A 20,612-nucleotide genomic window follows, 5' to 3' on the forward strand; every position below is an offset into this window, starting at 1 on the left:
GATGTAAATTCTTTCAGATTCCTTTAGCTTTTCCACCTTGATTTAGATAGGATTGAAAAAAAAAAAAAAAGTCTTTGAGATCATTTACAGGCCTTTTAAAGGAAAATTAAACCCCAATTACCTCTTAGATCAATACTGGATACAGCCGGCCATTAGAGCAGGGCTGCCCCAGACCAGTACCCTGCATAAACGCAGGGAAGGAAAGGGAGGCAGGAGGAGTAGTTGTCCTCGCAGGGACAGTCCTGCCACTGTGGTCCGAGACCCTCTTGGCAGACAGAGGCAAAAATGCAGTGGGGCAGGAGCCCCGAACAGACAGTTCACTCCCGCACATCCAGCTCAGGTTCCGCTGGTACCTCTCGCTTCACAACCCCCCTGAGCAGCCAAGCTTTCCTCCTGCTTTTGGGGTTTTTTTATTGCCTAGATATATCTATTTTCAGCACAGACGGATTATCTATTTTGAGTTTAGCTATTGCACGTGGGATTTCTCATCGTTGTTGCCTCTTCGACAGACTTTCCCCTTTGCAGACTTTTGTCCCCTTTTCTGCAGAGAAGCCCTTGGAGAAGGAGCATCCCAAGAAGGCTGCAACCATCTCTCTCGTTTGCATAATCAACCTATCTGCCACAGAGCAGGCTGGGAGGCAGGAGGGGGACGTAACAGACTTGCCATTATCTCTGCTCTTTTTGCACTTTCTTTTCAGTCTCTCTCTCTTTTTCCCCTTACCAGCTTTGCTCCCGTCTATGAAAAATCAGCAAATAAAAAGTTACATTAACCCCACCCTGACCTCTCCAACATAATACACTGTGGGCTGATGGGCTGCCTTTGGAGCTTCGTTGAAAAGCTGTCATTCTTCGGCATCCCAAGTACAGCCTAGGGAGCATTTACCGGATAATTAATATATTAAATGCATGAAAAATAGTTACACAGGCTCCCCCCTCCCGCCAGATCCTTCCCCCCTACACACGTATACTGCCATCTTTTCCAGGGAAAGAAGGAATGCAGAAAAGAAAGGGGAAAAAGATAGATACAGCATGCACACCATCAATATAAAAGCATCCCCTGAATAGCCATCATAAAAACTGTTCATAATTTTATAGCTTCATTCGTGCTGGAGCACCATAAAGGCAGGCCATATTTTTTACACTCAGGATGCCTCATAAAAAAAAAAACAGAAAGGGAAGGAAAGTTGGCATAGGAGACATGGAAGCATGGCACAGAAGCCATCAGCTCACCTGAGGACAAGTGCTCAGTAAAAGGGGGTTTGAATTTGTCCTCTCTGACCTGTGAGGTTCTGAATCCCAATGAGGCCATCAGAATAATTATTAATTGGGAAGTCGTTAGCTTTTTTCCCCCTCCCCTCTTTTTCCTTTTTTGCTGACTGCGTATTTGCCTTTTAAAAGGATGATGGAAGGCCAGGAAGGCAGCCCTGCCCTCCAACTGTGTCCTTCACCTTTAAGTGGGCCAGCGTCTTTTTTGGTGCTTTGAATCCCCCTCCCCTTTCTCTCCACCTCCCCAAATGCAAAATTCATGAGCTGGAGCGTGGATTAACAAATAAATTATAATGAAGGCAAATGGGTGGCAATAAAAAATAATAATAATAAAAAAGGAGGCCTCACCTTCACATGACAGAGGCTGAGCAATATAACAAACCAGCTCGTTTATTTTCACCAACGCCTGTTCTCCTGCTTGGGAAGGTAGGTTTTTAAAGCATTTTATCCTTTATTTCCCATAATATATTTGGACAAGGTAGCTGTAAATCTGAGGCAAGAGGAGAAATCAAAGAGTGGCAGGCGAAGATGGGGGTCGAAGGGAAAGGAGCTGTGTTGGTTTGTGGATATGGCCCCTGAGCTTTTGTGATCCAGGGATTTAGAGCATTCACCTACACGTACCAGTTAGCTGGGCTGGCTGCCTCGGCACAGCTCCGAGCGTGCCGCCTGCGGCTCCCAGGAGTTCAAACCGTGCCTTTATTAGACATGTATGTGCGTGGTTTTAAATGTGATGTGTACAACAGCAGGGATGTGCCTTAAAAATTTACACACAAGCCTTATTACACCCATCAGACATCCCAGAGTCGAGAGAAAACACCACAGCAATCACCTGTCGTGTCTATCATAGCAGAGCAGGTAAGTTTAAGGGAAAGCCTTGGGCACCTGTTCCGTGCTCATACGTAGCCGTTTCCTCCTTCACGGAGAGGGTCCAAGAGCCGTATCACAAAAGGAGGTGTCTTTCAACCACAGAAAAATTCTCCAACACTAGATTTTCTGATTAAAGGAAATGGAAAAGAACCAAAAGAGAAGGAAAGAAAAACCCAGTCACTATCAGCACTCAGACCTCCTCCAGAGACTTCCTTCAGCTGAGCCTGCTCCCCATGGCCTAAACATTGACCGCAAATGGAAGCCAGGAGACCTGAAACCCTTTGGGTACGAACCCGACTGAGGGACCAGCAACCCAGAGCATCCACCTTCTGCTCCTGCCAGGAGATTCCTGACAGATCCTGGGAGCCAAAGCTGCTGTCTGCCATGATGAACCAGCAAACCCAGAGCAACACTTCGAAATGGGAAATGCTGGGTGCCCCGAGGCCAGCTCCCGCCTCAACTCCAGCAGCCACCTCTCCTCTGCCGTTGAGTCAACAGGGGCACCAACAGCACTGCTTCCGCAGGACTCCAATAAAAATACCTGTTGCTTCTTTCACTGCCTTGAAATCTAAGGAGATATCTTCCTGCCTCAACCATAAAAGTATCTTCCAAGAGGCAGCTGAGAGGGTCTGCAGGACACACGTAACTCCTGACCAGAACCGCTTGCTGACAGTAGCCAGCTTCTTCACAAGTCTGTGTTCATCAGTGAACCCACCTCTCCTAACCTCATATACTCAGGAATTAAAGTGAGTTGGAATCCAGAGTAACTGCTCAAATTTTGCTGAAGCCGCTTAAAGTTCCCACAAGTTTAATTCAAGATAACCTAGTGGCACGTGTGCTCACAGGACTTCCAAAAAGCTGCAAGAAACATGCTTGGTTTGCTAATCCAAGTGTGGCTATGGCACATCATTCACAGTTTGGGCTCCCAAGTGCTGGGAAGAGGACTCCAATCTCTGCATTCAAACAACCACCCCCAAACCACTACCCAAGGAGAAGCCACCCCACCAGGAGGTACGCGTGCACCTACTGACCAAAGCCCAGCCATCTGCGTGCAGGCGCTGGGCGAGGAATAACGCGTGGCTGGCTGCAAAGCAAGCACCAGTGCTGCCTCATTTGTCTCTTTCATGTTTATTCATGGCAAACTCTGACAGAGGGATACGGCTCCATTCGGGAGTTGTCAGCAGGTGGCCTAATAGTGAGAATTAGTGAGCCACACAGCAACGAGACATACTGGGGCTGCCTAATGCTGCTGATATTAATGCACGCTTCAGAAATGAATAAAGCTTCTTCGAGGGGAAAAAATAACAATAATAAGAGGATGAAGAGGGGTAGGAGGAACCAAGGGGGAGCCCAATATACTAAGCAAAGCTTGGCCAACATTCAATTATTGAAAAGGTGTCCTCCCATCCACGTGGGCGCTGACCTCAGTCCCACATGCACAGACCCCATCAACCACAAATGGAAGAGAAACATTTTGCTTTCATATAACCCCTGAGAACTTGCGTGGTCAGAGGCTGAGAAAGACCTCCCTGTGCCAGAGCTTTTGGTATCGCCATCCTCCTCCAGCTTTGACATTTTGGGCAGACACTAAAGCTCCAGCCAAGTAAAATTGAGTGATTCATTGCCACCCTGCTCTGCGCGAACACAGCCTCTGCTGTCAGCTGCTGCCTTGGTGGGGTGCACTGATCCTCCTCTCCATCTCATGAGGTCTGATGTCCTTTAAGTGCCACAGCCAGGCAACTGTCACAGCAGCTCCCAAGTGTGACTGCTGGAGGGGATTCTCAGGCCATGCCGGAGCCACCAGCAGCTCCTGGGGCACCAGGCATGGGGAGGCAGAACCCCAAGTCTCTACCAATGTCATCTCCTAGTGCTTTCACAACGTGACCCAACCTGGCTCACAACTTCTCATTTTTTTTAACACAACTTCAGCACGCAGTGTGCATCTGGAAGCAGTTAACTCCTCAGGAAAGAAAAATAGTAGACTCAAAAGTTATTTTGCTGCATAACATCAACTATTTTCACAGCCTATTTTACCTGCTCTTTAGAAATCAGGGCCCTAATTTTACAACCTCCTCCCTCGGTCTCAATGGTCCCAAGAGAAAGACAAAGACAAATGAAGAAAGATGCAACAGAAGGCTAGGTAGCATCTAATTTTCATGCAAAGAATAGGAACTAAAAGTACGTACTACTGAACAGGTCTCTAAAAGTCCCTTTACAGATTTAGCAGCTGCATCACTTTTTCTCCCATAGCTACAAAAAAAAAAAAAGATGTCAAAAAGCTGAGAATCTGTTCTGAGAAGCAGCATCTCAGCAGCCTATTTCCTTATCCCTTTCCTCCTGCTCATATACCAAATAATCCTAAACATAACTCTAGACACAAAGCTTTAGAAACAAGGAACTTAGGAAATCAGAGGATCAAACAATACCCCTGTTAAATTCACTTTTAAAAAATGGTTCTAGCAAGTGCAGGATTAGGCCCTAAAAGCAGCTTCTTCCCCCCCTCAATGTGCTTGTGACACTTACATTAGCATCACTGGCAGTTTTGAGCGCGGGGAGAAAAATGAGCCCTGCCCTGCCATGCCCCCTGCCCACGGCAGCCTTCTGCCTCCAGCCACCGCGCTGTGGCTGGTATTGTCACAGCAAGTGGCACAGTAAATAGCAGGAAGAAGATTTTTGTTTCTTTTGTTGCCATTATAAATGTTCATTTTGTGTTTTCCCCGATAGTTTTCACCTTTATAAATGCTAAAGACACAACAGTCGAAAAGAAAAAAAACCAAACCAAATCAAATCGCCTTTCCTCACGTTCTTATTTCCTGCAAATAGCAATGACACACACACATATCCCACACCCTTTCATTTAATACCAAACACACACAATTCCTGCCTCACAGAGCAAACTCCTACCCCTGTGTACCGTTGCTATGAATTTGGTACCTAGTTGTTGGTTTCTCCTTTTGGATATTAAACACATTTCACACCCGGTCTGATGAAGGTGCAGGTAAATTACCAAAAAAGCACCAAGTAATTTGAAAAAATATTTAAGAAACTCCAAGTTCCCTGCCTTTTTTACTATCCTTTGCTCCATAATTACATTGCACTGCCTGATATTTTCATGGAACATTAACCGAAGTCAGGTGACTGCCCCCTTACAGTCTACGCCTATCTGTTACCCATAAGACCCCCATGGACCTTGACATTATTAATAGTCCTATTCATTAAGTATTACTCTTGTAGAATGAGTAGCATAATATTGGCCTGGAGATAGGAACAGGCAGAAGGAATAAGTCAAATTAATTTTCCGCAGCAAACGCCCCGATTCTGTAAATGACATTCTATACTGTTAGCATTTTAAATGTGACACAAATGGCAGGAGATACAATTTGAAAGCAAAATAGTAGAAGACATGGCTCAGGGTGTAATGTGCTGCATAAAAATCCAATAACATCAGTTACATGAAGGAAGGGAATGAACCAACCCGATGGAGGGTTCTAATTTGCATTTGTTTAAAATGGCAGGTAAGGGAGAGAAAGGCTGCAGCTCCCTGATTAGGGCTTTCCCCCCTTCTGCTGAGGATGAGGGCGCAGAAGAACTCGGAGCTGTGCTCCTCTCCGACACCTCAGAGCATGCTCACACCTTTGTGCCACTGCAAACAGCCCGGCCACCTGCACCGCACTTGCTGGCTGAAGGCGGCCAAAGGGAAAATTACAGGCTCGTCCATCTGAAAGATGCAATGAAAACCCAGCAGAAGCATGCCAGCTCAGCTTGCCGCGTCTCAGGTCCTTTCAGACTGCTTGGCTTGAACTCCAGGCTCACACACTGCTCAGCAGAGAGGATGAGATAAGAGCTGGAGGGGAATGAAGGTTGCAGCAGGAGAGCAGAATGAGCGGCTCACAGGGACCACATCCACAAGCCTGGTCTGACCGCGCTCTACCAGAAAACTGCTACAAACCAATAGGTGCTTGATCTACAGCATCTCTTTCAGGAAAGAACAAAACCACACATCCCAACTCAACTGGGCTTCTCTAGTGTCAAAGCTGCCGCTGCCACCCTTCACGATAGACGCAACTGCCAGCTTGCCGCTGCAGCGCTTCCCAGACCTCGAGTAGATGGACCAAAGCCTGAGCCCCTAATTTAAATCAAGCAGAACACAGCTGCTCTGCGGGAGAGATCAGACCCAGAGGTAAAAACACATTTTTTGAGAAAAGGTCAACAACTTTCCAGTAGTTCAAATCAAGTTCTCAAATCTAAAGACCCTAACACCCGCCCAAAGGAGGAATGGGACTGAAATTCAATACCAGTACTGAAATCTGTGCTTTCAGCCTTCCCCCCCTCCATATCTAAATGCATCTTATCTGGGGGACGTATGAGAATGCAGATCTCCAATCCAGTACACATTTTTCTTCACTCCCTTTTTCTTTCATTTCCTTCCTTAAACAGATCATGGTACCAAAGCTGTAGGCCACCAGACAGGAGAGATCTGATCAGGAAAATAAAAATAGATGCAAAGCCTGACCTCCATTAGTTTTATTTAGGATAAAGCACTGCACTGTAGTTTATTTATTAACAACATAAAAAGACATCACTTCTAGAACACAGAATAAATACTCATAATTTCCCCAGAAAGAGCATTGAGCTGGCTTCCTGAGGGAAAAAAAACTATCACTTAATTGAAGCAAGAAATGTTCAATCCAATAATCTATAATTAGATATTTTATGGAATATGGTACCTAGAGATGTTTATTTATAAAATGTTTCTATCAATAATAAATTGTTGGGAGGGTGAGAGAATGTCCATTCCTTGGCTGCTGGGATGATGGTTTATGTTTGAGGGAACTTCATCGGCAGTAAAGAGGCTCTTCCTGCAGCTCATCGTATGGGTTATGGGATGCTCCCTCAGCATCGCCAAGTGCTCAAACCATAGAATTGTCATCAGAGACAGAGGTCAGAAATCTAGAAAATACAAGTTTCTAGCCATGCTCATTGTCAAAGGCAAACGCTTAAAGCCACCTCAATACAGGGAGATGCAAAACGAGATTTTAGTATTCAGCCTGAAACAGGTGTGGACATCTGAGGAGCCATCACTGGAGCCACAACCTATAATATTCTCATTTCAAAGGCACTAGATTGACTTAAAGACTCCTCCTTTCATATTCCTGTACTCCCAGAACACATACTGGATGCGAGCAAATATTTCAACACTGTTCTTGTCAACCCAGCGGGACTCCAAAAGAGAAGATGCCTTCGAGCAGGAGCCCCACAAAAACTACAGACCCAAATGGCAAACACACAACCCTCCACTCACGCCTCCCAGTTGCTGTTTTTTCTGCAGACAAATTATTCCTGTTGGTTGCAGCCCCACTGCAGCTCTTATTACAAAGGCCATTTCTCCTCTCCCTTTAATTTGGGGCTGCGTTCAGTCCTCCAGCTACTTCTGCAGTATGGAGACCTGTAAATTGTGTTTGCAACTACAAAGTGCAGAATAAAGCAACTGATGGAAGCAGTAGAAATAGAAAAAGACCTCACCAAATCCATGTTGGTGGAAGGGCCGTAGGAAAAAGCTACTTCATTCATCAAGGTAACAAGACTTAGAAGGGAATATACATGTCAGAGACGAAATGCAGGAGATAATTAACTCCATATCCCACACAGGATGACACCATGACATAAAAATACCTGGGCAGAACTGTCAGATAATTTTCAAAAAAAATAAGACAATCAGTCTTCTTATAATGTCTAATAATTCACATAACATTAACAATTCATGACTAGAGAAAGTGTCAGGAAAATTGTACATTTGCACAGATATGGAAAAGATATTTGCAATCACGTATGCTCATGTCCTTTTTTTTTTGGTCCTAAAACCACATTTGAAGTGTAGGTGTATGATGCGCTCTTTACAGTTGCTTGAGAACTGCCCACAAACGGCCCTTGCACTCAGCACCCCGGTCTGACTCTGGCCCGCAAGGCAGCACCAGCGCTGTGCAATCGTTGAGAGGAGACACCGGAACATCACCAGTGAAGTTAAGGTCAGGCAGTGAAAACAAAGCCCTGCAGCCGAGCCTCCGGCTGAACACATGGGGGCTGCCCTCCTAACCATCTGCGCCGGACTTGCAGGAAGGATGAACGATTTGACTCCTCAAGCCAACTGTGAATTTGTATTGGTAACACAAAATAGTGTTTATTGGGTCCCAGAGAGGTGGCACTGCCGAATTCCATGGTGGAGTCACCGAAAAACAAATCTCTTGGTCCAAGTCCATCACAAAGGGCTGACAGCAAGGGGAACGTGCAAAGCACAGGACAGGGACCTGCACTAGCATGGAGGTAGAGAAGAAAAAGCCATTTTCCAGGCAAATACTTTGGCAGTTTCAGAAGATCCCACCAGCAGCAGTCTCTCATGCACAGAGGCTGCTCAGCCCACCTGCACCAGCCCCCCAGCCAGGTCCTGCGCAGCCCACAGCACCAGTCCCCTCGTCCCCACCTCCCCATCTACTGCTCGACGAGAACTCTGCCACCTCCGATCCATCAACAGTGTTTACACTTGGCTCCCTCGCTCTGCGACGAGCACGAAATGGGGAGAAAATTATAATAATATCACAAATGAAATTGAATGAGTAACAACATTTTCTAAGAACAGAATAAATACAGTTGGTGGCACCTTTTTTTTTCCAATTTAGTATTGTTTAATATGCATTTAATCAACCCATTCAGTATTATAGAGTCTATGTACCGTGACACCCTCCTATGCCACAGAGGAAGCATTCATAGGCCATTAGGCTAAAGTAATATGTATGAGGAACCACTTTTCCCCAGGGTGTAGTAACTATTTTTGCTCCCCAGTCGTCCCCATTAAATCATTAAACCTCATGACTATGCTTTCTGAACTCTACCCTGATCTTTAAAAAGCAGAACATTAAAGGGCAACTGTCACCCTCCATTGCACAGGCCTTGTGTTTTATATATTCAAAGCATTAAGCCTTTTGTCAGTCTATACATCATAAGCACTGGAAGACTGTATGCACAAACAGGAAATGTTTATAACTGATGTCCCTTTTATAGTGGATGTGTGAATGGGCAGGATAAAAAAGCTGAGGCTCGGCTATTTTATGGAAACTGAAGCAACGTGATTTTCCCCAGCTGCTTGCAATAAAACCATCTTCGTTACTTATCTTTATGTGGGCAGTTGCAGGAGGGAAGAGAAGCTGTTTAGCACAGGCAGAGATGGAGGTCCCAGAGCCATGAGGAGCTGCCAGCTTCAGACTTGCAGATCTCATTTCCCTACTTTACGGCAAAAGCTTAATTAAGAGAATAGCAGCAGAAAGCTTGTATGCTGAGAGAAGGTTGGGTTGGACTGTCAAGATCCTTCTTCCAGCTCCCAAACACCCCTTCAAAGGTGGAGCTGTCACTATTGAAATTCATCCATATCTAGGGAGGAGGCGAAGGTGAGCAAAGAATTACCTCTACCGTGTCTCTGACAACATTAGCGTTCACTCCTCTTCAGGGCTTCTTGGAAGACCTCTCATTTGGAAGACCTCTTGCTTTGCCATCTCCAGTTTGCTCCTCTTCCAACTGAGGATTGTAGATATAAGGAATAGGAGAGGCCTCTACCTGAAAACCCAGACTGAACACTACCCTGTGCCTTGCACAGCTGGATAAACACTGGGAGACTGTTCACATCTCCACTACAGAGCCTTGGAACAGAGGCGTCTCAACTGCCTTGTGCCTTGCAGCTCCCGTTTTGCTGTTGAGAAAGCAAATAACGCTTCCCATAACACATTAGGAGCAAGTTAGTTTTGACAATGCTTCTACCATTCTTTCCTAGGTTTTTGAGAAGTGAGGTGCTGCAGACGCTCACAAAAGGTAAGTGAGAAGCTGCAGAAACCCCTGCATGGACTCTAAGATTTTGGGCAAGTCACTTTTCTGCACCTGCATCCTGCCCTGTGCAAGAGCACCCGGCTTTTAGGAGTATGAATAGACTCTTATTAGCAGCACGGGGCAGTGCACGGGCATGGACGCAGAGGCTAACAGTAGTAACCCTAAAATAGAAAAGTAGCAAATACCTTTCAATAGCAGGGAAAAGAAAAAGAGACCAAAATAAATGTCAAGGTCAAGTGAGGGGCAAGGGAGAAAAAGCACTTCCATGTTCTTGAGCCTGGATTGTACAGCTCTGTAATCCAGCTCAGCACATTCCCCGGTACCACACACCCTCCCCACCTCTGGCATCTGAGGATACTTCCCAGTTACCCGTAGATCCCTTGTAAAACAACAGGGAATGTTAGGTTAACATGACTTAGAGAGCGATAGCGTAGCTTGCAAAATGTCAGAGCTTTCATCCTGTATGTTAACTTCCCAGCTAGTGGTATCAATCTGCAGCAAAACACAGTTATTTCATCATGACATTAGTTCACCTTTAAAGGCATATGGTAAAGCCTGCTTTGTGGCTTGCAGCAGATGAGCTTCCTATAATTACAATTTGAACTGTTCCACAGGCAGCTCTACAGATAGTGGATCAGTGATTAAAGTTGAAATCACAGGGTAAGTAGTTCTGTGACACCGTGAGTCACAACAATCATCAAAGACTCAACTCTCCGGTTTCTGATGAAGTGGAGATAGTGCAGTGATTCAAGTAGGGGACTGAGACTCAAGTGCTGCTACTTGGAGGCAGGAAAAGAGCAGACACATTCTTGAGGAAGATACTCAGTGCGTGCTATTGACTGGCCCCAAGCAAATCTTTAACCCTGCGTCTCAGAGAGAGCATGACTGTGCATCTCATTGCGGCGGGGCCCCCAGTGTCACACCTGAGGATCACAGGCTCCAGTTAAACATTCTTCTTGCCGATTCCTCCCTTGATTTGAGGAATAATGCATGCAGGGCACAGGATGCCGCAGCAATGATGGGGCTCGGCGACAGGCTGAGGCGTGCATTTGTTTTTCCCTACAGAGCTTTTTTTGCTCCCCGAGTATCCTGTCCACACGAGGCATGGAAAGGAAAGAAATGTGCACTCACACTGTTGTTCCCCTTGCTGACCCCCATCAAAAGCAAAAGGCTTTCCCCACGCCCCTGCTTTAACATATAAGCAGCCTCTAGTCTGCCTGACAAGGAACAGAGACAATCCTGCCACTGCCACTCCTGGAAGAAAATGGGCTTTCCCTTTCCCTAGTGCACCTTCATTAAACTTTGGCGAAGCTGATGCTGAGATAATGTTGCTCCAGGAAATCAACGGGTTCAAATTTGTGAGAAAAAACGCACAATAGAATTGCCATGAGAAGAAAAAAAAAAACCCCAAAACCACCTATACAAAACAAAAAACCCACAAAACTAACAAACCAAACCTACGCAGATAAGAATTAACTTGATCGGTAGCAGAGTGACACCTCATTCACATGTACAGTTAAGTGAATTATAGCCCATGGAAGGGACTGGATTTCAGCTCCCTTCACTCTCAGGCTACAAGATTTGATCTTTCCCAGTCCTATACACGTCCACTGTGGTAATACACAACTCCAGGTGCTGAAGAACTTAACCACCTGCAAAATGGAGGAAAAGTATAAACTGAGGCATAAGGGACTTTACAGCCACAGCGCAGGTGACATCAAGCCAACCGCCGCACACAGCAGTGCTCAGCCCAGTGTCCCAGAGGGAAGAAGAGCCAGGAGGGCGCCAGGGGGACGTCAACAGGAAGACCTCCATCAGGACAACCCATCCCATTGCAAGGTCTTTGGCAAGATCAGCCAAATTCTACAACAAGCCCGCAGTCGTCCTTGCACCAGTTAGAGTGGTTTAAGGGAACTGCTTTCCTTAGACTTCTTTTAGAGATGAAAGACATTTCACTTAGAGCAGGAAAAAGGAGGAGTGGCAGGCGGAGTTACAAAGCCAACAAGATTCTCTCTGCTCCAGGAAGATTGTATCATGGTTGCTGGCCTCCTGCCACAGCTGTCTTGAGCATTAACCGCAGACAGTGACTGATGAACGCTTATGGTGCCAGCTACAGAAACCCATCCAGCAGGGCAGGAGGTGGCCTCTGTGCTCAGGAACAGGATCAGGATTTGGGAGGCAATCATCCTGACCAGGGCAAGCCTCTTGTCCGTGCCAGTGCTTCTTGGGGACGCATGGCTAGATGTTCTGAGGGGGAAGACAGGTATGGGGGAGTGGAGCATTAAGTCCAGGTCAGCACCTGATCTTCTGGAAGGAGGTGAACTGGCATAACAGCCCTGCCCAGCTTTCACACCTCACCAGGTGTCTCTTACTACAACTCAACCAGCTTGTGTTTTCAGAAGTTGTATATAACACAGACTGTGAGTCAGGGAATACCTATGCTTGCAGTGGTGCAAGGAGAGGCAAGAGGAAAGAAGAGAAGCTAAACAGCACCTAATGCCTCTGGCCTCCAAGTAAGTGGACGTGTATCAGCACTTATCAGTTCACAAGGAAATTCTGATCACACTCTGGAAATTCACCTTGGCAAAGCAGTGCCACACTGGGGACCTGTGACCATCCAACACTTGGACCAAAAGCAAAGCCTTCAGTGCAGGAATTTGAGCTTCTAAGGAGTTTATCAGGAGGTTTGCTCCCAACTTCATGGTGCTGACTTTCAGAAGACAAACTGGTACAAATACATAAACTTGCCTGGGAAAAGGACAGAAATATATTCACTGCAGGAATTTTGGCTTAAGTATTCACAGGAGATTTTCAAAACCACAATCTCATGTATTTATTTGCTTAAGCAATACGAGGACAGCACTTTCTATTTTCCTTGCTGTCTGCATAGAAATTCTGAATGGGCTTTGATCCTCTGCAAGAAATTCATGACCCAACAGCCTGTCTGCACGTCACACCCAGGTGAGCAACGCATGGCATCCACTGCTGGAATGTACTGTCTGTCGACAGCACCGAGCAGGGAAGGGTTAAACCATGGGCGCCTCAAGCACAGTGCAGCACCAAGGTCCTTCCCAAGGCTGCAGGGAACAATGCAGCTATCAGTCTATATTTGGCCTTTGCCCTTGGATCATTTATGACTTATTCTTCACCTCCGATGACCACAGCAGCAAGCTTTCAATCTCTTGCTCCCTAGCCTGAAGCAAGAGCTCTCCCTCCCCCTGTTTTAAAACCACACCATTTGCAATTAAAAGCAGCTGCCCAGAAGAGGTCTCAAGCAAGGCTTCCCTTGCCCCTTTGTGCCCTTTGCCTTGCAAAGGCCAGAATTTTGGCACAATATCATGTCAGGGCCAGGATGAGGCAGTGGTCCTGTTGTATCAGGACGGGGGAAGCAGGGAAACAGAGATGCCTTATTAAGTCTGCAGCTTAAAGTCTACACCTCAAGCTTAGAGAGTTTTAAAGGGAACAATCTTGGGTGGCCTTTTACTTTACAGACTGGAGTAAAAACGGAAACTGCTGTGATCCAAAATAACTATTTGGACACCCACCTCCAACAACTGACCTGTGAGCTGCTTTACGCCACTGTACAAGCGCTGCGCACTCACACCCCTTCCAGGCACCAGCAGCATCCCTTGCGTCAGGCACCACCAGGAGGTTCAGAGGTTCGACTCAGCACATAACAGTAGGAGCTATGAACTTCTGACTATCGCCCACCTCCAGGTTCAGCACAGAAGTGATGCAATTGCCAACCTTCAGCAACGTGGCAGCACGTAAAGGCAAAGGAGTATTTCCTTGCAGTTAACTAGTTCTTGAGAGGGGAAAGAACAAATGGCAGTTTGCAACACCACATCCTTCCAAGAGGATATGCCTGTGACCACCAGAGGTTGATAACTCTGCCACATCCCTTTAAAACCGAGCTCCATCAGACTGAATAAAACCCTGGCAGTGTTTTCACTATGAGCAGACTTCCAGTATCCCACCACACCACAGACCCAAGGGAAGCTTATCCTCCCCACACAGCGAGGCTCCCCAGGCTCCAGACTTCACAGCTCTTCCTTGCAGCAGGGTCCTCCATGCCAAGAAAGGCTTCCCTCCCTCGAGGGAGTCGAAATCCAATTCCCATCACGTGCCCCACCAACTCTGCTCGCTGTAGTGCAAACCACAGCCAGCAACCAGCCTGCAACGGCAAACCGGCTGCGTAATAAATGATTTCTCACCTGGGCCAGGCAGCAGACCTGGAAAAAACATTAGACAAATCATAGCTGCCACTCTCTAATCTTCCTGCTGGAAAGTCACCTCCATCATCCTAATTTATCAAAAGGCCAGGATGCTGGTCGGACACAAAGCCTTTCTCCTCTAATAACCCATATATGTAGGTAGAAGACACTGAGATTGTACTAGATGTGTTTCACTCAGGAGAGCTCGTATTTGTTTTCTTGGGACTTAGCTTAGTGTTTATTTAATTTCATAGTCAAAGAAATTCCTTGGTAATGCAATCCTCTGCTGCTTCCCTCAAAAAAAAAGAATCTCTGATGTAAATGTACAAAATAACCCTGAAAATAAAGACAGAAGCCTTTTGCAAGCATAGAGACATTCTGAGACACTTCTATCAGAAATTCCAATAGCTACTGAGAAGGCAACACAGGTGTTTTGGAGGAAAAATCACTCTGAGGGTCCTCACTGCTAGCGTTAACATAGAAGGCTAAGGAAACAGGCTTAATGCTTCCCTCAAATCAGCAGCGGCAGAAGCATTTTATGGTTAACAATTTAAAGCCTTGGACCTCACAGCTACAGAGGCTCCGGACATCTGATGCCTCGTGAAGTTAATACATTCCCAGCAGTGCCTGAACAACAAGGCAGGAGGAAGTTAGCACCACGCTCTGCTCATCTCCTCCTACAGCATTAGGACGTACAAGATAGAGGGGGTTTAATTGCCTGCAGTTATTCTCCAGAGCCCAGTGAGGACTTGCGACTGAATGGGAGTTCACACCTCTGGTCTGTGCTCACAAGGACCAACTTCACACTGCAGCTCATGCGTGGCCCAAAGCCTTGATCAGCCACAGAACAAGACAAACCCATAAGATACTACGGGATCAGAAGATATTAATCTGTTTTCCATGGTAATAAGGATAAGCTGAGTTGATTTACTTTTTTAATGCCTGCAACATTGTCTTTCCAGTGTGTGTTCATCAAAGACGGAGGTCGATGAACCACAATAGTTCTCCTGCTGCTTCCTAAGCACAGCTCCACTGCCTGACAGCTTCTAATCCTGGCTGACCAAAACCCAAGCAAGCAGCGTTTCTCTCCCTTACCCGTATTTTTGGAAACACAAGCCATGGACAAGGTCCTACTCTTCAGATTCCAATTCTGCTCAACTCCATAACCTCAACCTGAAGTCAACTAAATCCAGAAGGGCCGATAGTATCAAGGGACCAGTCAAGAAGTCAATTAGCCTCCAAAATCCTTTTTAAAGACAATACAAAGACAAGAAATAGACACACAATGAATCTAAAGTACTTGATAATGCCTCATAATAGAATAATTAAATTATTTTCTATTACACTCAAGATGTTTACACACTTGAGCAACAGTTTGAGACTCCTTTTTTATCTGTGTAAATGGGTAGGGGAAAGGAAGATGGAAGGCAGGCTGCAGGGATGCTGGAGATGAGCAACTAGCTTCTCCAGAGAGAAATCTATGCATGCAATGCAACAACATTCAGCTCCTCCTCTTTCCTTTTTCCACTGCACATGCCTTGCACAGTTGGTGCTCGTTTGAGAATTACAGCTCTGTAAACACGAAAGGGCTTGCAGGATTGTTCCAGCTTTGCATATTTCTAGCAATTATTTTTCCCCTCTCATACAAAGTCTTATCTCCTCCAGCTCAGAGCACTGAAAGTCGCAATATAAAATTTGCTCATTTTTTTCCCCAGCAAAGCAAAAAGAACATACTGCTGCTATTTTGCTGCTGCTGTGTTGTTTTGTTTGGGGTTTTTTTTTCCTTATTAAAAAAGCCAGTTCCCTCAGCTTTAAGTAGCTAATTTTCCTGCAGAAACAGTACGTTTCTTTTATGTGTTAATTTTTCTTCCTCTATTTGCACTTCACAGCATGTAGTGACAGGTCAGGCAGTGAAGAACAAGCCTCTCTCACTTTCTTCTGAGATGACAAATATTCCTGGTACAGAAGACCCTAATGCATCTGTGAATTCAGCTGTATTTGTGCATTTTGCAGGAGGAGTTTTCGTCTAACAATGCAGTTTTCACTAATATGATTCAATCCACCTTTTTTCCATACAGAATTAGCGGAGAAGCACCTTGCTTTGGAGTCCCAAGAAAAAATTTTAATCCAAACCGTGACCCAGGCCTTCCGTAAAAGGTTGGTCAGCCAAGTTCTCACATGTTTTGTTTCATACACTTGAGATATGCTGGCGGGAAAAAGAGGTGGTTTGGTTCTAAAATATCCATCTAGGAAGTAATTTGTTTTATCGGAGCTGTTCAAGCACAACATGTGGAAAATTCCCAGGTAAGAGGAGGCTTGGTTCCTTCCAGCGACACCACAAAAAAACAAAGACAGGTCCTGTTGGAATGGCAAAGCCATTTGTATACAAGTAAGTCACAAAAATTGCAATTCAAGGTGAAAAAGAGATGCCTGAAGTCTGGAAAGTAACACCAAACATCTCAAACCCCTTTAACCCCGGCCCACTATAAACAACTCCACCAAACACGCGGTTCACCTTTTTGTTAGACAAGGGCTCCAGATTTCCATGCTGCACACTGCAGACTCAGCCCACTCAGCAAAAGATCTCGATTCATAAGTTCGTAACAAATAACCCCATAATTAACCTCATCCCCCAAATCTCAGATCCACTTTCAAGCTATGACATCTGCCCTCTCCTGTCGGTTCAGAAAAATAACACCAGGAGCTTCAGCGCTGGGTGCAAACGATAAAAGCCAGGCTTGCTTTTTTGTTTTTCCTTCCTGAACCCTCTCCTGCTTATCTGGACCTAAAATTCTCCCGTTATTCACGCCCGAACCCTAGTTACCTTGAATACCAATAGGAACGCTGCCTAACCCCCTACCCCAATACAGGAATATTTTCTCTCTACAACAATAATCTCACACCAGCAGGACAAGGGGTTTGACCAGGCAGTGCTCTGCAAGGCTTTTGCCCTTTTTATTCCCTCGCTTCCCCCAGGAGCGCTGGGCTGTCCTTGCAGCCTCTGCCTCCTGTTCTGGCTCCTGTGCATCCCTCCTGCCCCTCCTGTTGCAGGAGGCTTTTTGCAACCGGAGTGTGAAGTCGACTCCACTTCCCCACACCACACTCTGAGCATTAACATTTGCCTTCGGTTGCTCCCCCTCGCTGCTGCTGACAACTGTTAATTTTGTCACATCAGCCACTTTTGTAGATTTAACTTTGCTCTCCTGCTCTAGTCATTGTAGCTCGACAATAAATCAACAGTCTGGAGGCTTCACGTGGAACGCAAAGGCCTTTATGGTGCATGTGAAGATGGGAGCCTTTACATTTTTAAGTAGGACTTTGTCACATTCATGAGGGGTAATAAAAAAATTTACATTTTGACTTTCAGGAAGAAAATGTGGTGGTGGTGGAAAAATACTGTTCTCGTAGCTCGCTCAGGACGTGTGACATGCCTCAGAGCTCACAGAGAAGGTCATATTGGACTTCTGAGCCATCATCTCAGCTCTGCCAGGCAAAAAATGGTTTGCAACTTTCCCTGAGGATGCTAAGAGCAGACCTCGCACGTAACGCTGCATTCAGCTAGATCCTCCTGCTATGTCTCCTCTCAGAATTTACACTTGCCCTGCTCACAGAGAACAGCAGATCTTACACTCCAGGGTAAAGCCTTTGCGCACATGATGACCATCCAGTATGGAAAAGCCTCATCCTATGGGATTCCCACAAGCTCAACAATATATTTGTTCTCATAGACTTACAAACAGTTGCTTAGGAGGAGGCAGGACAAGGCACTGCCACACCAGCTCCAGCGGCATCAGGACCCAAAGCTGGCATACGTTCGTGCTTTAGCCACGAGGCAGCATTGCCTTTAAGTTCCTCCTAGGATCCATGTCGGAGAGTCTCGGCATCCCAAAGGGCACACGATTCCCTGCATTACACCGCAGCAGCATAAGGGAGCAGGGCTCGCTCACAGATGGCAGCAAAGCCCTTAAACACACCATTGGCACAGGGGAGCACACACAGCCAGCACAGACAGACGGACAACTTCTATCCGCAATGGTTTAGGAGCGCTCCAGTGAGAGAAGAAAATAACACAGCAGAAGCCTCTCCCCAGTCACCAGCTCGTGTAAAATGGGGCAGCTGGTTCCTTGCTCCCGCTAAAAGGAGTCTAAATGTGTGTTCAGGTACAGTGCTGCGAGCGAGCTGGGACTGGCTGCACAAACGCTCCCCGCGGCGAGGGCTGGCTGCCGCGGAGCCATCACAGCCCTGGCACTGCCACCGTGCCAGGAAGAGCCGTCACGAGGCCCGGGATGGCCAGGTGGGAAGGGCAGGGGGGCTGGAGCAGGCTGGGACAAATGTTTAAATGTCTAAAAATCCTCTCTCTGCAGACAGTCTTTTGGGGAGGGTCTCCCATAAAAGGAAACCTGCCTTTTACAAGCCACAGCGGATGATCCAAACCCGACGTTTTCCACAGATTATTTCTTCCTGTCGTTTCCCTTCTGGACCCGGCTTGCAGCCTCGCAAATGCCAAGGGTCCTTGCAGCGTGCACAGGCAATCTGTCCTTTAATGAACTCTGCCAGCTCACGCTGAAGATGTAGAGCGTACCTTGGAGCGAGGCAGGGGAAAAGAGGCAGCAGCCTCCTTTTGCCCTGTGGATGATAACCTCACATGCATATTATTTCCCACCATAATCCTACTGTTTTTAATTAGTATGCTGTAAAAGGAAGAAGCACCACATCTCCAAGGGGAAAAGGAGGAGAGAAGAGGGGAGGGAAAAAAAAAAAAACCCACACAGCACAGAGGATTCTGTCCAACTTTTCCAAAAGCTTAATAGATTTTTAAATGGGGTTATTAACACCACCTATGAATTATTTTAGGGACCTAATTATAAAAACCAAAACCTAGTTAATTAGGTTTCCTGAACTTGCCTTGACACAGGTGAAACAAGATCTCTAAATGCAAGAGGATTGAAAAGCAAATCACTTCAAACAAAGAATCAATGAGTATTATTGCAGAACCAATTGAACAATTACTTCTTTAATTGTTGGCACCCTGCTACCTTCACTTAACAGGGCAGATCAGCAGAGTTACTTAACCTCCTCCAGTAACTAAAAAGTGTACTGTTAAAGCCAAAATAGACTGCCGCACTTTGGAGGAATTGCTGGAGGTGAATTAGCCACCCACCACGGAGCGTGTGCATGGCACATCGCCTCCCGGTACCCGGCTGCAGGAGATGCTCTGCTCCTGCCTCACAGGACCTGCTCACTCACGAGAAGACTTGGGGTTTTAATCCGAGTGGTGATGCTCACAGAGCTCATCCTTCATCACCCACACAACATGGTAAGTAAGTTTTTTTTCCAGGATGTGCCTTCTCAGCTGGAGCCGGCGTACAGGGACGCGGCATGGCCAAAAGCAGGACTGTGTGTTCCTCCTCCTGGGATTTAGACACCACCACCCCCCCTCTTCAAACAGCTTTGAAAATCCCAGCCTGGAGCCTCACTTCAATGCTACAGAAGATTTTCCATCTCAAAAAACGAGACAACCCCACGAAGAAGGAGCAGGAGGTGGACTGGGGAGAGCGGCGGTGGGGAATAACTGCAGTGCCGGTGCCAGAGCGACGGGCTCTGCTCTTGTGTCTCCTGCCTGTTTGTACAGAGCTTCCACACTGTGCTGCAAATCCCACAACCAAAACTAAATGCCTACGATTAAAAAATAAGGGAAGATGACAGAGCGCCCTCTGATGTTGTCAAGAGAGGGGAGTGGGGAAGAAGCGAGCGGCAAAGGGGCAGCGGTGGGTGCTGTCGAGAGCGTGGTGGGTGCCAGCAGGGCTGGCTCAGGCTGCAGCATCCCTTCCGCACCTCTCCCCCAACGCAGCCAAGGATGGGGTTTTGCCTGTGGACTGGCAAGATTGCCAGCATTTGTTACAAGCTCCACTGAGGACTCTGCTGCTGGACAGGCTAATGCACTAACGGGATTAAGCTCTGTCTCTGTACCCTGCATCCATGCCAAGAGCAGCAACGAGCCTCTCGGAGCCTGGTCAACAAAGCATTCCCTGAGCCAGCACTAAAACCAAACTACAGAGTGTAAAAAAAAAAAATAAAAGAAAGAAAGAAAAGAAATCCTGGGGTCCTGGAGCAGCCTTCTGCATCCCCACGTCACGCAGACCTCGCCATCCATTTCGTAATTCCCTACCAGGCATATACGCGGGATGAGGCAAGTTCAAGCTGTACAAAGAACGGGCCATTGAGCCTCAGCATAAACCAGTTGCTCACCAGTCACCCAAATACGAAACAGCTGAAAACTCTGCCCGCAGCCACCAGCACTGCATGGGGGGGTGGTGAAGAGGGTGCTGGTGCCCCACCGTCAGTCACGGAAATAACAGAAAAGTGCTATTGAACAAGCCAAGAAAACACTCA

Source organism: Cuculus canorus, chromosome 20, assembly GCF_017976375.1.
Source record: "Cuculus canorus isolate bCucCan1 chromosome 20, bCucCan1.pri, whole genome shotgun sequence".
NCBI classification, from domain to species: Eukaryota; Metazoa; Chordata; class Aves; order Cuculiformes; family Cuculidae; genus Cuculus; species Cuculus canorus.